Here is a 21,440-nt window from a genome sequence, read left to right as displayed (position 1 = left end):
AAAAGTAGTCTGACAGTACATATTGATATTTACCTTTTTTCAGGATTACATTTGATTTCAGTGTTGGTTACATTTCATGAGTTTAAATATTTCTTTTCCTTTTATGCTGGTTAAACATATCTTTGGAATGTTCAAAAATAGTTGTCTAACTTATTAGTGATTTTTAACTTGGACTTGGGTTAAGTTTATCCTGATTCAACAAGATAGTGGATATGTAGTGATATTTGAATTGTGTTACTTTGTTATGAACTATATGAAAAGGGAAGAAAGAAAGATTTTTATGTTGGTGATACGAGGGGGCACTGCCCCCTCGACCCCCGTAGATTTTTGATCAGCTGGAAAACTATGAAGTTTAAACTTAATCTTATGTAATGGTTTAAATTTTCTTTTAGTGATGGAAATGTCAGTATGTAGTGGAAGATGGTTATCAATATACTACTACATATCAATATGTAGTGGAAGATGGTTATCAATATACTACTACATATCAATATGTAGTGGAAGATGGTTACGCTACAATAAGTACATATCAGTATGTAGTGGAAGATGCTTACGCCACAATACTGACATGTAATATCAATACATACTACTACAATGTGGTGATAGATACTGACATGTAAGATCAATATCACTATTTCATTTATGGTGAATGACACTTAACGACATATTTCATTATTCGACACTTAATGACACTTAACGACATATTTCATTATTCGAAAGATCAATATAACTACATATTGGGAAACCAAAAGAAGTTCTCAGAAACAAAAAAACAATAAATTCATATACTTATAATGTTTGTATTGTAAAGAAACAGTTATTAACCAAATTCAGTTGGTACTGACGAATCAAAAACAGTAGAATAGAACAAGGACTACATGTTAATAGCTGGTGGTGAGCTTTCCAAATAATAGCTGGTGGAAAGAATGGCAACGTCATCGTTATACTGCATTTCACATTCTGCTGCACGTTCAAGCCTGTGATAAAAGAAAAGAGAAATCAAAACACTACTTACTTAAAAATACATTGTACTGTATCATCATACCCCAAGACATATCTTTAATATGTACTGCTTGAAACACATACCTGTCACAAATCATTCTTAAGAAACTTCATACTGATGGATAAGAGTGCATGTTTCCTTCTTGTGATGAGTTTTCAAATTACAGTTTGAACACTTAAAAGATTTTCTACTATTCTCCCATGTACTTTTAATACGCCTTCCTTTTTTCCTGCCTGGTGGATCCCTAATTACAGCTGGTGGGAGAACGATATCGCCTACGTGATACTCATCAGGCATGTGGGAAAAATACAGAATCGTAACTTGAAAATGTGGGGGTACAACAACCACACCCAATATTTCGCTTAGCAATCTGTCTGTACAAACTCCAATATACTTTCTAGAGAATCAACTAGACAGTCAGACTCAATCTAGATAAAAAGTATATCAAAGAGCTTATATCTCGATCTCTAGATTTGATATACTCAAGCAAATAGAAATCTGCGAGTCTTTATCAAATACTAGAGAGATAACTTGGATGGTACCAAAGATCAATATCCAAGTGTCAATCAATTTAAATCAACAACCAAAAGGTCGGATATTCTAATTGATTGAACAACGCATAACCTGTGATATTTCAATTATATAACAAAATATAATGCGGAAAATAAATAACACAGACACCAGAATTTTGTTAACGAGGAAACCGCAAATGCATAAAAACCCCGGGACCTAGTCCAGATTGAACACACACTGTATTAAGACGCTACAGACACTAGCCTACTCCAAATTAACTTCGGTCTGGACTGTGGTTGAACCCCAATCAATATCACACTGATCAAGGTACAGTTATGCTCTTACGTCTCTGATCCCAGCAGGATGCTACGTACTTGATTCCCTTAGCTGATCTCACCCACAACTAAGAGTTGCTACGACCCAAAGTCGAAAACTTTAATAAACAAATTCCACGACCGCTAGGACACGTCATATATATGAGTTAAACGACCTGTTCTAGGGTTCTCTGAATGGGTCGTTTATAAAGCGTTTTTTAATTGCACGACCCTAACTGCGTGAGTCTCTGAACAGAGACCGTTTCTTATGGTAACTAGATGCTGACCCGCGATGTTGGTCGTAGATTTGAATTAGAATATAAAAAAAATACAGATTCAGATCAGCTGAAATGTCTGAATCTGAATTAATCTTACTGGCATTTTAGTCAAACATCCAAGTCAAATTAAGTCAAACAGTCAAGTCAAGTTAAGTTAAGTCAAACTACAATAAACTCAAATTAATGTCAAACTGAAATTCAAATGCAACCTCAAATTTAATTGAAATTCAAATGCAACTGAAATTTAACTGATATTCAAGTGCAACTTCAAATTTAACTGAAATTTATTATCAAAATGATAATTTTAACATTCATTCATTTTATCCATTAGGTTTAAAATTACACAAAAAAATGATGAAACTATGAGTTCAGAAAAATACATTTCCAAGCTAGCTAACAACAAAACAATAAGCTCATCCGATGATGAACTTTGCCAATACTTCATATATCAAGTAGAGCAATGTGTTGTGTCCCTGGTTCACATATGACGAAGACAATCGTTCCTGCAAAGAAAATCAACATCAGTACAATGACTTTATTCAGTTCTTAATACACGGTAGAACAAAATAAGTTACAGAGTATACTTCATAATCTCTTTTAACATAAGGTCAAGTCACAAACAAAGTGAATAAAGCAGTATGAAGATAAGGCAGTACAATTGCTGGTGGTTAAATTGTTTGCTTCCTCAGTATGGACTATTTTACTAAAAAAAAAAACAGTGCACAAAATTGAACTCCTAAATTAAGACAAAAACGACTCACAACTGTCCACCGGGTATTACAGTAACCCCAATGCGGCAACTACAATTCATAAGCATCAGATTTGAAGGGACTTGCGTGGAATGTTCCAAACAAATATGAATCTCGTACAAGAATATAGTTACAACACCCATTAGCACTTCATTCAAACTGAACTAGATGAGAGGGACTTGTGAGCATGATCAAGAAAATTTGAAGTATATGACATTGGTGCAACTAAATTCATCCCTATATCTGGTTATAGGGCAAAAACATGATACGACCACAAACCTTGACCATAAAATGGTTCGATGTGTACCTCTGGTGATGAAATGGGTATGGTGTTGTAAGCCTTGGAAGTAGCTGCTCATTGCGATAAACTTCTTGTAGATGGGGAAAAATGATTTGCTGGTTTTTAAGGAATTGAGGAGACGACCGTACGGAGGAGACTCCTCGAACCGAGCGAAATGTTAAACCTCACACAGATGCACCGCTGCAAAGGGGGTTCTTTGGATTCGAGAGATCAATCTGTAGTACTCCGGCCTAAATCAAGACAATGACCGTTCCAGAGTAAATTCGGTCACAAGATATGATGGGTTGATCTGTAGGAGGGAACCTGAGAAATGTGTGAGATCAATGGTGATCGAGATTGTGGGTGTGTGAATTCTGAATATGATAAGCTCTGAATGATTGAAATTGCTCAATTGAGAGTAGTTGCTCAATTGATGAGTTGATGATCTCGTGTTGTCGATGAGACGTGAGATTGATGATACTGTTGATGCTAATGATTCAATCATGATTCAGAGACTTATTTATATTGCTGGAATTTTAGACACCATGATCCCATGAAGTGTGACAGTTGATGGAATCAAGGAGTGGGGAAGTGGAGATCGTGTTTGAAACCAGTTGCTCAACGTGTGGAGACTTGGTCGATTTTCCACCCACTACCTCGTGAATTCTTTCAGCTGATTGCACGACTTTCTCACATTCCATCGTGTGTTTGAACACACGTGCCGTAGACCGCCAGACCAAAACCCTAAGTGATATCCCCCCAACGTGACACGATTGACGTCTCGTGGCATGTTAGTCAATTGATGACTTCGTGGTTTGATGGGACGATGAGTCCATGTAGTTGCTGAGTTGAACATGATGTTCTGAAACTCATGAATTGAACATGTCATGAGACAGAGGTATAGTTCTTACGATGAAGTGAGCAAGTATTGCTCATTCGATGGATCGTTGAATATTGATTGTTGAACCAATATTCCTTGGTTTGAGCAAATATTTATCATCTGATCAAGTGTTGCTCATGTGATGAATTGTTGAATATTTGATCGTCTGAGCATGTGTTGCTCATCTGATGGATTATTGGCAGCGTACCAAAAATATTAATTAGAGTACCGGTCGTTGAACCGAGTATAATTAATAAAATTAATGACCATGAGTTCGTCGTAAAGTTATTAAGGTTGGAATCTGAAATGATGATCCTTGGATTTAGAAACCCTAATTTGATCAATTGATGATCAACTCATGGTTCGTCAGAAGTTTAACCATGGGACGAAGGAGGGAGCGACTACATGGGACCGTGGATCAACCATGTAGTTTCCATATACTCACGTGAGCAAATACAAAGAACTCCTTAAGAGTTTACGATTTGTTGGTGGAAGAATGATTAAATGCTGGCTTAATCATTTATTCAAAATACTCGTCCGAGCCTTAGGTGAGAAATCCTAATTAATTACGACAAGGCGAGGGACCGACCATGGGGTCATGAAACCGTCCCTGGGTTGTCACGTGACCGCCTGACGGTCGCTTCATGAAAATCCAAAGTGTTTGGAAGAGTTTTGGACCTAATACGAGCAATTGTGCAAATTAGGTCAAAACTGTGAAAATTGATGGGACCGGCTTCCGTGAGCTAAAGAGCCAATCTTGGTCGGTCAAGATAGCGTGCTCGTGTCCCCAAGGCGTCCGCGTCTCAGTCCTGAGAATTTTGATATTTTCTGGCGTGCAATTGAGCATCCATTTGAGAAAATATGCCAAAATTAGGGTTTCGACGAAACTGAGGAAAACACCATGAGATGATGAAAAATAATTATAAAATAAGGAATGAGGAGGCGTGGGATGCCGTGGTCAAGGCATGGTCGGCCGGTCGTGACCACGGTCCCGTGGTGCCTTTTTCTTAATTTTATAATATTTTGATAATTTTATTTATTATTATATGATCATTTGTGCAAAAATACCATGAAATCAAGAAGTTTTTTCATGAAATTAGAGAAATAATAATAATAATAATAAAATAATAAGGAACCGTGGGGTGTGAGGCCGGTTGGGACCAAGACATGGCCGGTTGGCCAAATGTCACGCCCCACACTCCTTTTCTTAATTTTATATTATTTTTTATGGATTTATGGAAGTACCATGAAACCGAGGAGTCTCCTCGAGACGAAGGAGATTCGATAAAATGAGAGAATTTTCATCAAATCATGGAAAATAATAAAAATGCATTAAAAATATAAAACTAGCGTGGGATTGACCATGACACGGTAGGTCGGTCGGTCGTGTGTCCGTGCTCCCAGCACCCTGGTCAATATTTTTAATTATTTATTATTTTCTTCTCTATTTTGCATAGGTTCATCGTTTCGTTGTATTTTTGAAATACTCGTTCGTGAGGTGACTGTTAGTGTATCGTCGTTGAATGCACCTTCACCATTTGAATCGGGGCTTACTTAGAGGTAGCTCAGACGCCCGGTTGTTGATTATTTATTACTAATTGTGGAATTCGGTGGAGAATAATTCACAAAACTGAGTAATAAGATGTTTATTATTAATTCATAGGATCAGCCGAGGATTCGACTACGAATTCAGAATAATAAAGTGAGCATTACCATTCCATGGGATCGTAGATTCGACCATAGAATCGGAGTAATTAAGATTTATCTATTACCATTTATGAGATCAAGCCGTGGGTTCGATCATATAATCAGAACAATTGTTATTGCCATTCCATGAGACCAGTCGTGGATTCGACCATGGAATAGGAGCAATTGTTATCGCCATTCCATGGGACCAGTCGTGGATTCGACCATGGAATAGGAGCAATTGTAATTAGGAATAATTAACTTTGTGGCTCTATACTAGCAGAGCAAGCTGTCTAGGAGCATTAATTATCCCGATATGAGCTTGTCGGTAAGTCATATCCTTTATATAGTCAGGGTAAACTCGTAGTTTGTTCTTGAAGACGTTATCGCTCTATACTAGCAGAGAAAGCTGTGTAGGAGCCGTCCATCTCGTGATACTATATAGAAATAATCACTGAAAGTGTTCAGTATTCATGAGATATGCCGTTGTCCAGTCGTGAGACTACATATCTACATGTACTCTGAGAGAAAGTACTCTCCGTTGAGAATTCGATGAGAGACCCGTGTCTCCATACTCACGTCTGATTGCTGGATCTGAGCTTCGTATAATTACGAGTTTACGATTTTATCCCTTGTCGAAAATCCACCATCTACAGAGATATGCCGTTGTCCAGTCGTGAGACTACATATCTACATGTACTCTGAGAGAAAGTACTCTCCGTTCAGAATTCGATGAGAGACCCGTGTCTCAATACTCACGTCTGATTGTTGGATCAGAGCTTCGTATAATTATGAGTTCACGATTTTATCCCTTATCGAAAATGCACCATCTACACTTCTGAGTTCAATGAAAGTTGTAAGAGAACATTTTAGATAATGGTTGTATCCAATTATATAGAGATAATTTCACAAAATAAGAAGAGAAAAGTGATTATGTTGTCTTTACCTTGTCAAACAACTCAAAAATTGTTCTTGCAGGAGAAACCCATTCATAGTTGCAAAGTGGAACTCCCGAGGCTTCGTCACCTGATGTTTTGAGCAACAATAAATACTTAAACTCGTTAATACTAATAATAATAAATGTTATCTCAACCTCACATGCTGGTATCAAAAACTAAGAAAGCTAAACTGATCGACCTTTTTATTCAAGCTCCTCAAGGTCGGCCGCGCTTTTCACTTTGTAAGAGCAAACGCGGTTAGCTGTTTCAAAGTCAGGTCTCATGGGCCTTGTAACAGTAGTGTAGGCTACATCTAAAGAAGTCTATCTGCATCATCCTGGATTAAAGAAAAACAACCATTTACCTTTTCATCATCGTATTTCTTGGCCTCGACTTCCTTCTCCTCCTTATTTTGGGATCATCTCTTTCCTTGTTTGCTTCAGATGCTGCTTCATAACTCTCTAACCAGAATATAACATTAACCATTAGAATGATTCTGCTTATCCTAAACTAAGTAAAAGTAGAAAATATCTAAGAACAATCCCTAAGTACTCATGCTTGATACAAGACATAAGCTAAAGACAAAAGAAAAGAAACATAGGATTCACCTTGATATCCACCATTACCATTTCCATCATGGTAACCAGTAAGATGCACTTTACAACCACTGCTCAATAATTTAAAAACAATTTCATCTTCCTCCTCATCAAACACCAAATCCAAATGAATTTATTCTGTCAACCTTGCTCAAGGATTTTCACATTGAGGAACTTGTCAAAAGGATCCGCCTGTCAACAAGTTGAAGTTTAGAAAAGGTCAAATGATGCAAATAACATTCCTTAAAAAGAGTAGAATGTTGAACTAAGCTATAAGATATGAAATATGTTGTTTGTGTTGGACAATGGCACACTCACCTATTATCAGATTCATGTAATAAAGATGCAGAATAACATTCTCACGGCAGAAGCTAAGGTGAATATTTAGGCATAAGATATGAATATTTATCATGATTGACAGACAGAGACCTTGACGTTTATCATATTTGGACACTACATATGCACATAGGGAATGCACATAGATCATTCATTCCCTAAAATCATTCACTGAAAACAAAAGAGAGACCTAAAAATCCATGGTAATGAAATATAAAGGTTAAACTTCTCATGTTAATAGTTTGAAATATCTTTTTTACATACCCATATGATGCAAGCTTTCTAAATTTATTAAAGTAGTACCGAGAATAAAAAATTTGATACAAAAATGTAACAACTAATCGTATTGTCTACACGGTTTCTAGCTTATACAGATAACAAATTGAACATCTTAAGTAATAAAATCATAAGCTAAAATTAGCAAACCACTTTAGATACGCAATATTTATGGTACATTCAATGAAACCCAACTACAATTTGAACTAAAAGATGACAAATTCACACAAAAATTACCAACCCATCCCAATATCTGACACCTAACACAGTTCCTGTCACTTTTTACTCAGAGTCTTAACATCACTTTGTAATAATATGGATATAGATGGTATGACCTGCTAACCAAGAAAAATGGTGGGACTGATATGATATATATGAACTAATCAATTACTTATATTATAGCACGGGATATCATCAGTACTCACAAGTGACAGCAGTAAAGGTGGTAGTCTGTAGATATATAGACTTCATAAATCTCACTTTTCTTTCAATAAGAATATGCTACTCAATTCATGAAATCCAAACTACTACAATTACGAAAGCAAGTTTCATATGTTAAGTAAAAATAAGAATATATAATCTACCGTTCCAAGTATCTACCAGAGGATCCTTCCATATCAATTGAGACAAAATAAGTCAGCTACTAAATCAGTTAACAACTGAATTTAAACAAACCCCAAATTCAGATAAAACTTTCACATCAAAATTAGTTACAATTAAACATATCCAACAATTACCTAGACCCGAATATAAAATCAAGTTGAATGAAAAGAAAAAAAAATAAAACCCAAATTCTGTACGTGATGAAGTTTGTAAAATCAAACCCTAATAACCGCACCAAATTGAGAAATCAACCTGAAATCAACCAATAATCGAAATATGATTAAAACCCAATGAAGAGAATCAAGCAAATCAACAAAAAGAAAAGAAAATTTTTTAAAACTCAATTTCTGTACCTGATGAACCCTAATAACCACACCAAATTGAGAAATCAACCTGAAATTGAAAAATGGTTAAAACCCAATAAAGAGAATCTACCAGATCAAAAAATAAAGTTATAAGAAAAGAAAATAAGAGAACTTGAATTCAAACCCTAACTTTACCTGATGTTGTTTGAAAAATCAAACCCTGCACAAAATAAAGAGATGTGAAGCTTTATCGAGTTTCCATTAGGTTTTCAAGTGGAAAAATTCATGGTGAACTCTGGTTCGTGGTGGTGGTGAAGGAAGAGGTGGTGTTATGCTGCGGATAAGGTTTGGGCGAAGTGAAATGAGAGAATGATATCGAGATATATATAGGCTCCGTAATAAAGAAGTTCAATCTTGATCGTGCAAAATGAAACGACCAGATCTGAAGCGGAGGTCGAGGGTCGTAGAACTGGTAGCTCATTGATGGAAAAATAGTAAATAACTTTTCTAGTTCAGAGACGGTTGATTAGCCTCTCAGAATTTTTCCGTGTTTTTACCAAACCAGAGACCGCTATCTTTGGTCAACGGTCTAACTACAGTCAACGAGGGTCTCTGATGTGGGTTGCTAAATACCCATTTTCCACTAGTGCATGTAAGATCAATATCACTATTTCATTTATGGTGAATGACACTTAACGACATATTTCATTATTCGACACTTAATGACACTTAACGACATATTTCATTATTCGAAAGATCAATATAACTACATATTGGGAAACCAAAAGAAGTTCTCAGAAACAACAAAAACAATAAATTCATACACTTATAATGTTTGTATTGTAAAGAAACAGTTATTAACCAAATTCAGTTGGTACTGACGAATCAAAAACAGTAGAATAGAACAAGGACTACATGTTGATAGCTGATGGTGAGCTTTTCAAATAATAGCTGGTGGAAAGAATGACAACGTCATCGTTATACTGCATTTCACATTCTGCTGCACGTTCAAGCCTGTGATAAAATAAAAGAGAAATAAAAACACTACTTACTTAAAAATACATTGTACTGTATCATCCTACCCCAAGACATATATTTAATATGTACTGCTTGAAACACATACCTATCACAAATCATTCTTCAGAAACTTCATACTGATGGATAAGAGTGCATGTTTCCTTCTTGTGATGAGTTTTCAAATTACAGTTTGAACACTTAAAAGATTTTCTACTATTCTACCATGTACTTTTAATACGATTTCCTTTTTTCCTGCCTGGTGAATCCCTAATTACAGCTGGAGGGAGAACGATATCGCCTACGTGATACTCATCAGGCCTGTGGGAAAAATACAGAATCGTAACTTGAAAAAGTGGGGGTACAAAAACCACACCCAATATTTCGCTTAGCAATCTGTCTGGACAAACTCCAATATACTTTCTAGAGAAGCAACTAGAGAGTCAGACTCAATCTAGATAAAAAGTATATCAAAGAGTTTATATCTCGATCTCTCGATTTGATATACTCAAGCAAATAGAAATCTGCGAGTCTTTATCAAATACTAGAGAGATAACTTTGATGGTACCAAAGACCAATATCCAAGTGTCAATCAATTTAAATCAACAACCAAAAGGTCGGATATTCTAATTGATTGAACAACGCACAACCTGTGATATTTCAATTATATAACAAAATATAATGCGGAAAAGAAATAACACAGACACCAGAATTTTGATAACGAGGAAACCGCAAATGCAGAAAAACCCCGGGACCTAGTCCAGATTGAACACACACTGTATTAAGCCGCTACAGACACTAGCCTACTCCAAATTAACTTCGGTCTGGACTGTAGTTGAACCCCAATCAATCTCACACTGATCCAAGGTACAATTATGCTCTTACGTCTCTGATCCCAGCATGATGCTACGTACTTGATTCCCTTAGCTGATCTCACCCACAACTAAGAGTTGTTACGACCCAAAGTCAAAAACTTTAAAAAACAAATCTGTATCACACAGAAAAGTCTACGGTAATAGATAAATCCTTCTTCCACGAATATACCTATGAGTTTTGTTACGTCTTTTGATAAATCAAGGTGAACATGAACCAATTGATAAACCATACTTTTATTCCCAAAGAACAACCTAGTATTATCAATCACCTCATAATAATCTTAATCGACGCAGCGAAAAAAGATATTGCGGAATCACAAACGATGAGACGAAGTGTTTGTGATTTCTTTTATATCTTGCCCATCAGAGATATCAATCTCAAGCCAATTATTACAATTGTACTCGTATGATAGAAACAACAAGATCAGATCACACAACTACAAGAAAGTAGTATCGGTCTGGCTTCACAATCCCAATGAAGTCTTTAAGTCGTTAACCTGGTTTCGAAGAAGAAAGCAAAGGTTAAAGGTGAATCGACTCTAGCTTAGCACAACTAGTATCACACAAAAGGTGTTGGGATTAGGTTTCCCAGTTGCTAGAGTTCTCCCTTATATAGTCTTTCAAATCAGGATTTACAATCAATGTTTGCTTGGTAACAAAGCATTCCATATTCACCGTTAGATGAAAACCTTATTAGATTCAAGCTAAAATCTTTCAAACGTTAGATCGAAAACTAGCTTGTTACACACAAATGAAATGCATGTTTCTAGGCTTGTGTAACCGTACCCAAAATTGTACATTTGTTGGTTCAACAATAGTCAACCAAATGGTTGCCATATGATCACTTTCATATCAACCATATTCTTCTTCACCATAACTAGTTCAAGTGACTCAAATGAACTAGTTAGAGAGTTGTTCAATTACAAGAAAATCTTATGTAACTACACAAGACACAATTGAAGCAAAAACGATTTGATTCACTTGAATCGGTTCATGAACTATATAGCCACGATTTGCAATTTGCATTCCTTAGTTTATATAAGAATAAGTTCACAAACATCGGTTTTAGATATAACCTACTCAAGTTCGCAGACTGGGTTCGAGGACTGAGTTCGCGGACTTGGCTCACACCACCATGCCGGTTCTCTTGATCAACAAAGTTCGCAAACTTTGGTTCAAGGAATAAGGACTTATACATATATGTGTTTCCACAACAATGCTTATATCCTCCAATGGTTATATAATCTAAACTCTCATTTCAATCATTTGAAACATTCTTTGAGGACGTTGATATTCTATATTTGTTATTCACAAACTATTTTTCGTCAAAGTAAGCAATTTTCAAAGTAATTGAAACTTGTCATGACTTTCGTCACTAGGTAAAGATGAACTTGGCTAAAGCGAAAGCTTAGCAACACATATTTCGAGAAATAGATAGGCGAGATAAACTCGGCTCGAAATAGCAAATGTGTATAATCTAAGTCTATATAGCAAAACGACTTTTGTCTCAAGATAGGAGATAAATAGACTTTTGAGTGATAGATAAGTTCAAGTCTCCACATACCTTTTAGTCGATGAAGATCCACCGGTTCCTTGAGTAGTCCTTCGTCTTGTATGATGATTTCCATGGAGTTCTTGAGCTCAAGTACACTTTCTATCCTAGTCCGAGACCTTAGCTATAGTAGACTAGAAATCAAGACTTGTAGTTTTGATCACTAACATTGACAAACATGCTTGAGATAGCAACGCATGCGAGTTCGACCGAGCAATGCTCTAACAATCTTCCCCTTTGTCAATTATAGTGACAAAACTATCAATACATATGGAATACCAAAAATAAATAAATTAACTTTTGTGGCTTCTATTCCACATGTCTAATCTTCAACATTACTCGAAATCTTCGTCACTTCCAAGTACTCCAATGATCCCAAAGGTTGTAAGTTCAGCATCATCGTTGTTCAAAATCCGTAGCTATAACAACGAGAAAACAAGAGTTCTCAATCATTGTTATACAGTGTCATAGTATCATTACACAGCGTCAAAGTTCAATTATATCACAGTTTCAACAACAATACTATGGTGATATGTATCACTCCCCCTTAGTCAATACTCCATCTCACATGGAAACCACTCCCCCTTACATAATGATCCGAAAACCATATGTATTTGTAGTGTGAACTATATATTAATTCTCCCCCTGTTTGTCAATAAAATTGGCAAAGGTACAAGAACGGGATCCTAATGAAATTTCCGAAAGAGACATTTCATGACCAAAAGAAAGAAACACATATCATCTTATTTAGATGCAATCATATAGCCGAGGCTAAATGCATTCATCAAGGAGTTTATAAAGATACAAGATAACCCCTATAATATTCCACAGCCGCACTCCCCACAAAGATTTGGCAATTAAGCACAAGTTCAATTAAGAACTCTCCCATATAAAATGTCATTCCCAAAGGAACAACAAGAGCGACCTTAATTTCGAAAGAAAAGAAGGAATTATTTGGACATAACAAATCACATACAAGTATGAATTTGAATCCAAAATACTCAACTAAATTAACCACAAGAGAACCCATGATTAATTCAATCGAAAATGCTCAACATAAGTGAACTTATGGAGACTCAAAAAATATACAATTAAATTAATCACAAGAGAACCCGTAATTAATATAATCGAAATACACAACCAAACTAATCACAAAAGTAATCAATTTAATTGGTCATGCTCATCATAACAAAACTTACGGAGTAACAACTAAATAACCAAACAAGATGATTAATTTAGTTGAATATGCTCGACATAAAGTATCTCGCGAAACAACAACCAAGCTAATTGAAAAAGCGGGGGTACAACAACCACACCCAACAATTCGATTAACAATCTGTATGGACAAACTCCAGTGTACTTTCTAGAGAATCAACTAGACAGTCAGACTCAATCTAGATAAAAAGTATATCAAAGAGTTTATATCTCAATCTCTCGATTTGATCTTTACTCAAGCAAATAGAAATCTGCTAGTCTTTATCAAAGAGAGACAACTTGGATGGCACCAAAGACCAATATCCAAGTGTCAATCAATTTAAATCAACAACCAAAAGGTCGGATATTCTAATTGATTGAACAACGCACAACCTGTGATATTTCAATTATATAACAAAATATAATGCGGAAAAGAAATAACACAGACACCAGAATTTTGTTAACGAAGAAACCGCAAATGCAGAAAAACCCGGGGACCTAGTCCAGATTGAACACACACTGTATTAAGCCGCTACAGACACTAGCCTACTCCAAATTAACTTCGGTCTGGACTGTAGTTGAACCCCAATCAATCTCACACTGATCCAAGGTACAGTTATGCTCCTATGCCTCTGATCCCAACATGATGCTACGTACTTGATTCCCTTAGATGATCTCACCCACAACTAAGAGTTGCTACGACCCAAAGTCGAAGACTTTAATAAACAAATCTGTATCACACAAAAAAGTCTACGGTAATAGATAAATCCGTCTCCCACGAATATACCTACGAGTTTTTTTCCGTCTTTTGATAAATCAAGGTGAACAGGAACCAATCAATAAACCGGTCTTATATTCCCGAAGAACAACCTAGTATTATTGATCACCTCACAATAATCTTAATCGACGCAGCGATAAAAGATATTGTGCAATCACAAACGATGAGACGAAGTGTTTGTGATTACTTTTTTATATTGCCTATCGGAGATATAAAATCTCAAGCCAATTATTACAATTGTACTCGTAACGATAGAAGATGCAAGATCAGATCACACAACTATAAGAAAAGTAGTATCGGTCTGGCTTCACAATCCCAATGAAGTCTTTAAGTCGTTAACCTTTTTTAGAAGAAGAAACCAAAGGTTAAAGGAGAATCGACTCTAGATATGCAACTAGTATCACACGTAAGGTGTAGGGATTAAGTTTCCCAGTTGCTAGAGTTCTCCTTTATATAGTTTTCAAATCAGGGTTTGCAATCAATGTTAGCTTGGTAACAAAGCATTCAATATTCACCGTTAGATGAAAACCTGATTAGATTCAAGCTAATATTTCTCAACTGTTGGACCGAAAACTTAGCTTGTTACACACAAATGAAATGTCCAATTTTGGGTTTACGAACCGTTCCCAAACATTAAAATTTGTTGATTCAACAATAGTTAACCAAATGGTTAGCCATATGATTACTTTCATATCAACCATATTCTTCTTCACCATAACTAGTTCAAATGACTCAAAGAAACTAGTTAGAGAGTTTTTCAATTGCTTAGATCTTATGTAACTACACAAGACACAATCGAAGCAAAAACGGTTTGATTCACTCGAATAGGTTCATGAACTTTATATCCACGGTTTTCAAAAGCATTCCTTAGTTTAAGTAAACATGAGTTCAAGAACAACCGGTTTTAGATATAACCTGCTCAAGTTCGCGGACTGAGTTCGCGGCCATAAACTCATGGAAGGAGTTCACAAACTCCAGCAGAAATTCTCGGGTCGAGAACTTCCGCCAGTTCGCGGACTGAGTTCGCGCCACTTCCATTTCTCTTGATCAACAAAGTTCGCAAACTTTGGTTCAAGGAATAAGGACTTATACATATATGTGTTTCCACAACAATGCTTATATCCTACCAATGGTTATGTAATCTAAACTCTCATTTCAATCATTGATACATTCTCAGAGGACGGATATAGCCGTTATTCACAGATCATTTTTCGTCAGAGCAATTTTCAAAGTGATTGAAACATAACATGACTTTCGTCACTAGGTAAAGATGAATTCGGCTAAAGCGAAAGCTTACCAACACATATTTCGAGAAATAGATAGGCGAGATAAACTCGGCTCGAAATAGCAAATGTGTATAATGAAAGTCTATATATCAAAACGAATTTTATCTAAAGAGTAGGAGATATAATAAATAGACTTTTGAGTGACAGATAAGTTCAAGTCTCCACATACCTTTGGTCGATGAAGATCCACCAGTTCCTTGAGTAGTCCTTCGTCTTGTATGATGACTTCCATGGAGTTCTTGAGCTCAACTACACTTTCTATCCTAGTCCGAGACCTTTAGCTATGTAGGCTAGAAATCAAGACTTATAGTTTTGATCACTAACATTGACAAACATGCTTGAGATAGCAACGCATGCGAGTTCGACCGAGCAATGCTATAACACTAATCATAAAAATAATCAACTTGGTCGTTTAGTGCTCAACATAAGACACTTTACGGGGCCTCACGGTAATACATAAAATATGGATCAAGGAAAATCAATACTGCGGAATGCACAAGGATTCATTCTATTTTCCATCACTATTCGCATAACGATATTCAACAGACATAATCCTTGCAAACAAAAGATTTTAACCTATCTTCCACCAATAATTGACATAATAGGCTTAACTTTTGTATTTGTCAAAAGTCTATTCATTTTTTTTTATCAATACATGCATATCGACAAATGATAGACTTTACTTTTGACAAGGTATGGGAAAATCATAGTTCACGGACGCAAACACACATATCCCATAACAATATTGCAATATATAAAACCATAAAGATTAATACTGCAAAAATCATCTTCCAAACAACTTTAGAATTTAAAACAATAAATCTAAAAACATGAAGATGAAAATGTTGGACATAGCTATGTGTAATCACAATAATGGCTATTCCAAACTCTAGTTATTCTTCTAACAAAAAACCAGAAAATAGAAGATTTACTAGGCAATAAGACCTTTGAAGAATTCTTTATCGTCCCCGAACTCCTTGTTGTCAACAACCATTGGGACATAAGATTCATTAAGGTAGGAGTTTATATCAATAAACCTTCTTGGTTGATGATGTCGAACCAGGGCCTTCTGAATATCATGAGTCTTATACACAAAAGCCTTTATTTGTTGAATCTCCTTTTGCATCTCCTTCAACTCTTCAAGAACATCAGAAAAATTCTGAGAGTTTGAAGGAACGTCTCTTGGCTTCCTCACATTTCTTATCTTTCTTTTCAAGGTAGGAGATAACAGAGATTTCTCCTTTTCCTTCATGATTGATGGCTTAACAATCATATTGACATCTTTTCCATCAGAAGACATCATGCTTGGAGTAGCCATACGTATGGGTTTGTGAGAGGAAATCACAAATTGAACTCAACAAGTAGTCTTGAGATAAAAAGAGGTTTTGAGGAAGGATAAAAGGAATGTAGGTTTCGAAACATTTAAACAGGTCTGTACACGTCCAACTCACAACCCTATAAAGAGTAGAATTGTCTATAATAACCCTCCTTTGTTGATAGACCGGTAAGAACAAAACTAACAAAAGAAAGGAAAAGAAAAAAAAACTTTTCCTAAAGCCTGAGAGGTACAAAATCATTGTCTCTTTTGATCAGGCACATGAGACAAGATCTCCAAAACAACACAATCAAGTTGCGTTGTGGTGAACAACAATTTTTCCACCATTTCCCTCTTGAGAGGAATCCACAGACCTCTGTCTATCAAAACGACTCGACCATACTTTCTTCTCTAACGGTCTTGGTTTATCCTTGGAAACTAACTTCTTAGACGAAGATAAAATCCTACATACCTCAGCGGTTTTCTGAGCAAGTTTAAGCTTATTTGCTAATTGATTTTCTCTTCGTTGAAGTTTTTTGACGTGCCTCAAACTGGGATAAAAGTCAGTCTTCTGAGATGTGCACGCAGCTAGACACATGGTGGAACCTGAAACATTACAAACAGAGTTTCCAAGAAATGGATCAATTTTTTCTTCCAGATTAGTTGGGTTTTCTTCTAAAAGAATATTTAGATTGATGTATGTATTGCTACAGTTATCAAAATCAATATTTTCACCAAGAAGTGCAACCTTCATTAGAATCAAAATTGTCAGACATTTCATCAAGAGTTGCAGCAAGACCTTTGTTCCCGGTGTATTTTCTACGATTTGGGCACTCGTTTGCAAAATGACCAAATCCTTTACACTTAAAGCACTGAGGCATATCCTTATCATCAATTTCATCTGTTTCCCTGTTTTAAGGAGGAATACGATTATGAGGTTTAACTGATGCTTTAGGCTTATCTCTGGAGAACCGTTTACTTCTCTTCAACAGAAGATCCCTAAACTGTCTTGTGATCATCGAGACTGACTTGTCAAGATCTTCATCTGATGAATCTGTTGTCTCAGAGTGATCATATTCAGAGATATACACTTTTTTTACTCTTATCAAGTAATTTAGTGTCCTTTTGTGCTTTGAACGCAACATCCTTAGTTTTGGATGAATGTTCGTGATCAAAGATCTTAAGCTTCCCAACCAGCGTATTTATGGAGAGATTATCTAGGTTATTTCCCTCAACGATGGCATGCTTCTTAGAGTCGTATTTAGATGGCAGCGATCTGAGAATTTTCATCACAATGTCCTTTTCAGGAATAGTCTTACCCAATGCAAAAGATGCATTAACAATTTCAGACACTCTGTGATTAAACTCATCAAATGTATCTTCATCTGCCATATGAAGGTTTTCCCAATCGGAATTAAGGTTTTGAAGCCTAGCTTCCTTTTCACTGGAGTTACCTTCGAATACGGTTTCTAAGATATCACTCTCATCTTTAGACCTAGTGCAGTTTGACACATGGTGCTGAAGATTTGGGGTAATTGCATGTATAATGGCATTCAAACCGTCGGAATTTTGCTTTGTAGCATTTATCTCGGCAGGGGTGTATTCACTAATATCCTTGGGAACGTTTATATCTCAAATTGCCACGACGGGAGCATTATAGCCATTAAAAACATATATCCATGATTGAAAATCACGTGCTTGAAGAAAAGATCGCATAACAATTTTCCACCATAAGTAATTAGAGCCATCGAAGACTGGTGGTACGTTAATTGAGATAACACCTATGTCCATAGAGTCAGATCGCTACAAACACAGACTTGTAAGGTCTTGAACGTGTTTGCCTGCTCTGATACCAATTGAAAAAGTGGGGGTACAACAACCACACCCAATATTTCGCTTAACAATCTGTCTGGACAAACTTCAATATACTTTTAGAGAATCAACTAGACAGTCAGACTCAATCTAGATAAAAAGTACATCAAAGAGTTTATATCTCGATCTCTATTTGATATATACTCAAGCAAATAGAAATCTGCTAGTCTTTATCAAATACTAGAGAGATAACTTGGATGGTAGCAAAGACCAATATCCAAGTGTCAATCAATTTAAATCAACAACCAAAAGGTCGGATATTCTAATTGATTGAACAACGCACAACCTGTGATATTTCAATTATATAACAAAATATAATGCGGAAAAGAAATAACACAGACACCAGAATTTTGTTAACGAGGAAACCACAAATGCAGAAAAATCCCGGGACCTAGTCCAGATTGAACACACACTCTATTAAGCCGCTACAGAAACTAGTTTAGTCCAAATTAATTTCGGTCTGGACAGTAGTTGAACCCTAATCAATCTCACACTGATCCAAGGTACAGTTATGCTCCTACGTCTCTGTTCCCAGCAGGATGCTACATACTTGATTCCCTTAGCTGATCTCACCCACAACTAAGAGTTGATACGACCCAAAGTCGAAGACTTTAATAAACAAATCTGTATCACACAGAAAAGTCTACGGTAATAGATAAATACGTCTCCCACGAATATACCTATGAGTTTTGCTCCGTCTTTTGATAAATCAAGGTGAACAGGAACCAATTGATAAACCAGACTTATATTCCCGAAGAACAACCTAGTATTATCAATTACCTCACAATAATCTTAATCGACGCTGCGAAAAAAGATATTGCGGAATTACAAACGTGATACGAAGTGTTTGTTATTTATTTTATATCTTTCCTATCAGAGATATCAATCTCAATCCAATTATTACAATTGTACTCGTACGATAAAAACAACTAGATCATATCACACAACTACAAGAAAGTAGTACCGGTCTGGCTTCACAATCCTAATGAAGTTTTTAAGTCGTTAACCTGGTTTAGCAGAAGAAATCAAAGGTTAAAGGAGAATCGACTCTAGCTTAGCATAACTAGTATCACACATAAGGTGTGGGGATTAGGTTTCCCAGTTGGTAGAGTTCTTCCTTATATAGTCTTTCAAATCAGGGTTTGCAATCAATGTTAGATTGGTAACAAAGCATTCAATATTCACCGTTAGATGAAAACCTGATTAGATTCAAGCTAAAATATTTCAACCGTTAGATCGAAAACTAGCTTGTTACACACAAATGAAATGCACGTTTCTAGGCTTGTGTAACCGTACCCAAACTTGTACATTTTTTGGTTCAACAATAGTCAACCAAATGGTTAGCCATATGATCACTTTCATATCAACCATATTCTTCTTCACCATAACTAGTTCAAGTGACTCAAATGAACTAGTTAGAGAGTTGTTCAATTGCAAGGAAATCTTATGTAACTACACAAGACACAATTCAAGCAAAAACGATTTGATTCACTCGAATCGATTTATGAACTATATAGCCACGGTTTATAATTTACATTCCTTAGTTTATATAAGAATAAGTTCACAAACATCGTTTTTAGATATAACCTACTCAAGTTCGCGGACTGGGTTCGCGGACTTAAGTTCCCGGACGGAGTTCACAAACTCCAGTAGAATTTCTCGGGACGAGAACTTCTGCCAGTTCGCGGAATGAGTTTGCGGACTTGGCTCACGCCACCATGCCGGTTCTCTTGATCAACAAAGTTCGCAAACTTCGGCTTAAGGAATAAGAACTTATACATATATGTGTTTCCACAACAATGCTTATATTCCTTAATGGTTATATAATCTAAACTCTCATTTCAATCATTTGAAACATTCTTAGAGGACGTTGATATTCTATAGTAGTTATTCACAAACTATTTTTCGTCAAAGTAACCAATTTTCAAAGTGATTGAAACTTGTCATGACTTTCGTCACTAGGTAAAGATGAACTTGGCTAAAGCGAAAGCTTAACAACACATATTTCGAGAAATAGATAGGCGAGATAAACTCGACTCGGAATAGCAAATGTGTATAATATAAGTCTATATAGCAAAACGACTTTTGTCTCAAGATAAGAGATAAATAGACTTTTGAGTGATAGATAAGTTCAAGTCTCCACATACCTTTTAGTCGATGAAGATCCACCGGTTCCTTGAATAGTCCTTCATCTTGTATGATGATTGCCATGGAGTTCTTGAGCTCAACTACACTTTATATCCTAGTCCGAGACCTTAGCTATAGTAGACTAGAAATTAATACTTATAGTTTTGATCACTAACATTGACAAACATGCTTGAGATGGCAACGCATGCGATTTCGACCGAGCAATGCTCTAACTTAAATACACAGTAATATGTACACAGTATATTGTTCCTTAAAAACAATATCAAAATGTACTGTTTAAAGACACATACCTGTCGTGGTTAGGAACAAGTCTAATAGTTGTTGAATATAGCTCACGATAACAGGTAACTTTGAAGTAATCGTCGACGTAATCAAGCATCCTTCCTCCAGATCTAGTAATAGCTGCAGTAGCGTGCGATCATGGAAAAACATACATGCGCCATCGTTGGCAAGTACAACTTCTTTTCTCTAGATCTACCATATGAGACTTGCACACACAAAACACACCATATTATCTAACGAATATCTACATAATACATATTCATATGTTATCTGCAGTAACTAAGATTTTATTAGTACATATTCATAAGAAACTAGTTAGTGGATATCACATCATAGAGCATGCTACTTAAAAAGAAAAAAAAGTAAC

At 36.0% G+C, this 21,440-nt stretch overlaps 1 long non-coding RNA gene across 1 annotated transcript; it reads right to left on the bottom strand.

Moving 5' to 3' along the window:
* Positions 1-8,648: 8,648 nt before the first annotated feature.
* Positions 8,649-9,025, bottom strand: LOC113297818. Its single transcript, XR_003333725.1, has 3 exons — positions 8,953-9,025; positions 8,806-8,845; positions 8,649-8,704 (listed from the first exon to the last, which is right to left on the bottom strand). It is a non-coding gene; the product is annotated as an uncharacterized LOC113297818 (long non-coding RNA).
* Between the last annotated feature and the right edge of the window lie 12,415 nt (positions 9,026-21,440).

The sequence above is a fragment of the Papaver somniferum genome, chromosome 7 (genome assembly GCF_003573695.1).
Source record: "Papaver somniferum cultivar HN1 chromosome 7, ASM357369v1, whole genome shotgun sequence".
In the NCBI taxonomy this organism is placed as follows: Eukaryota; Viridiplantae; Streptophyta; class Magnoliopsida; order Ranunculales; family Papaveraceae; genus Papaver; species Papaver somniferum.
This window is presented reverse-complemented; position numbering and strand designations above follow the sequence as displayed.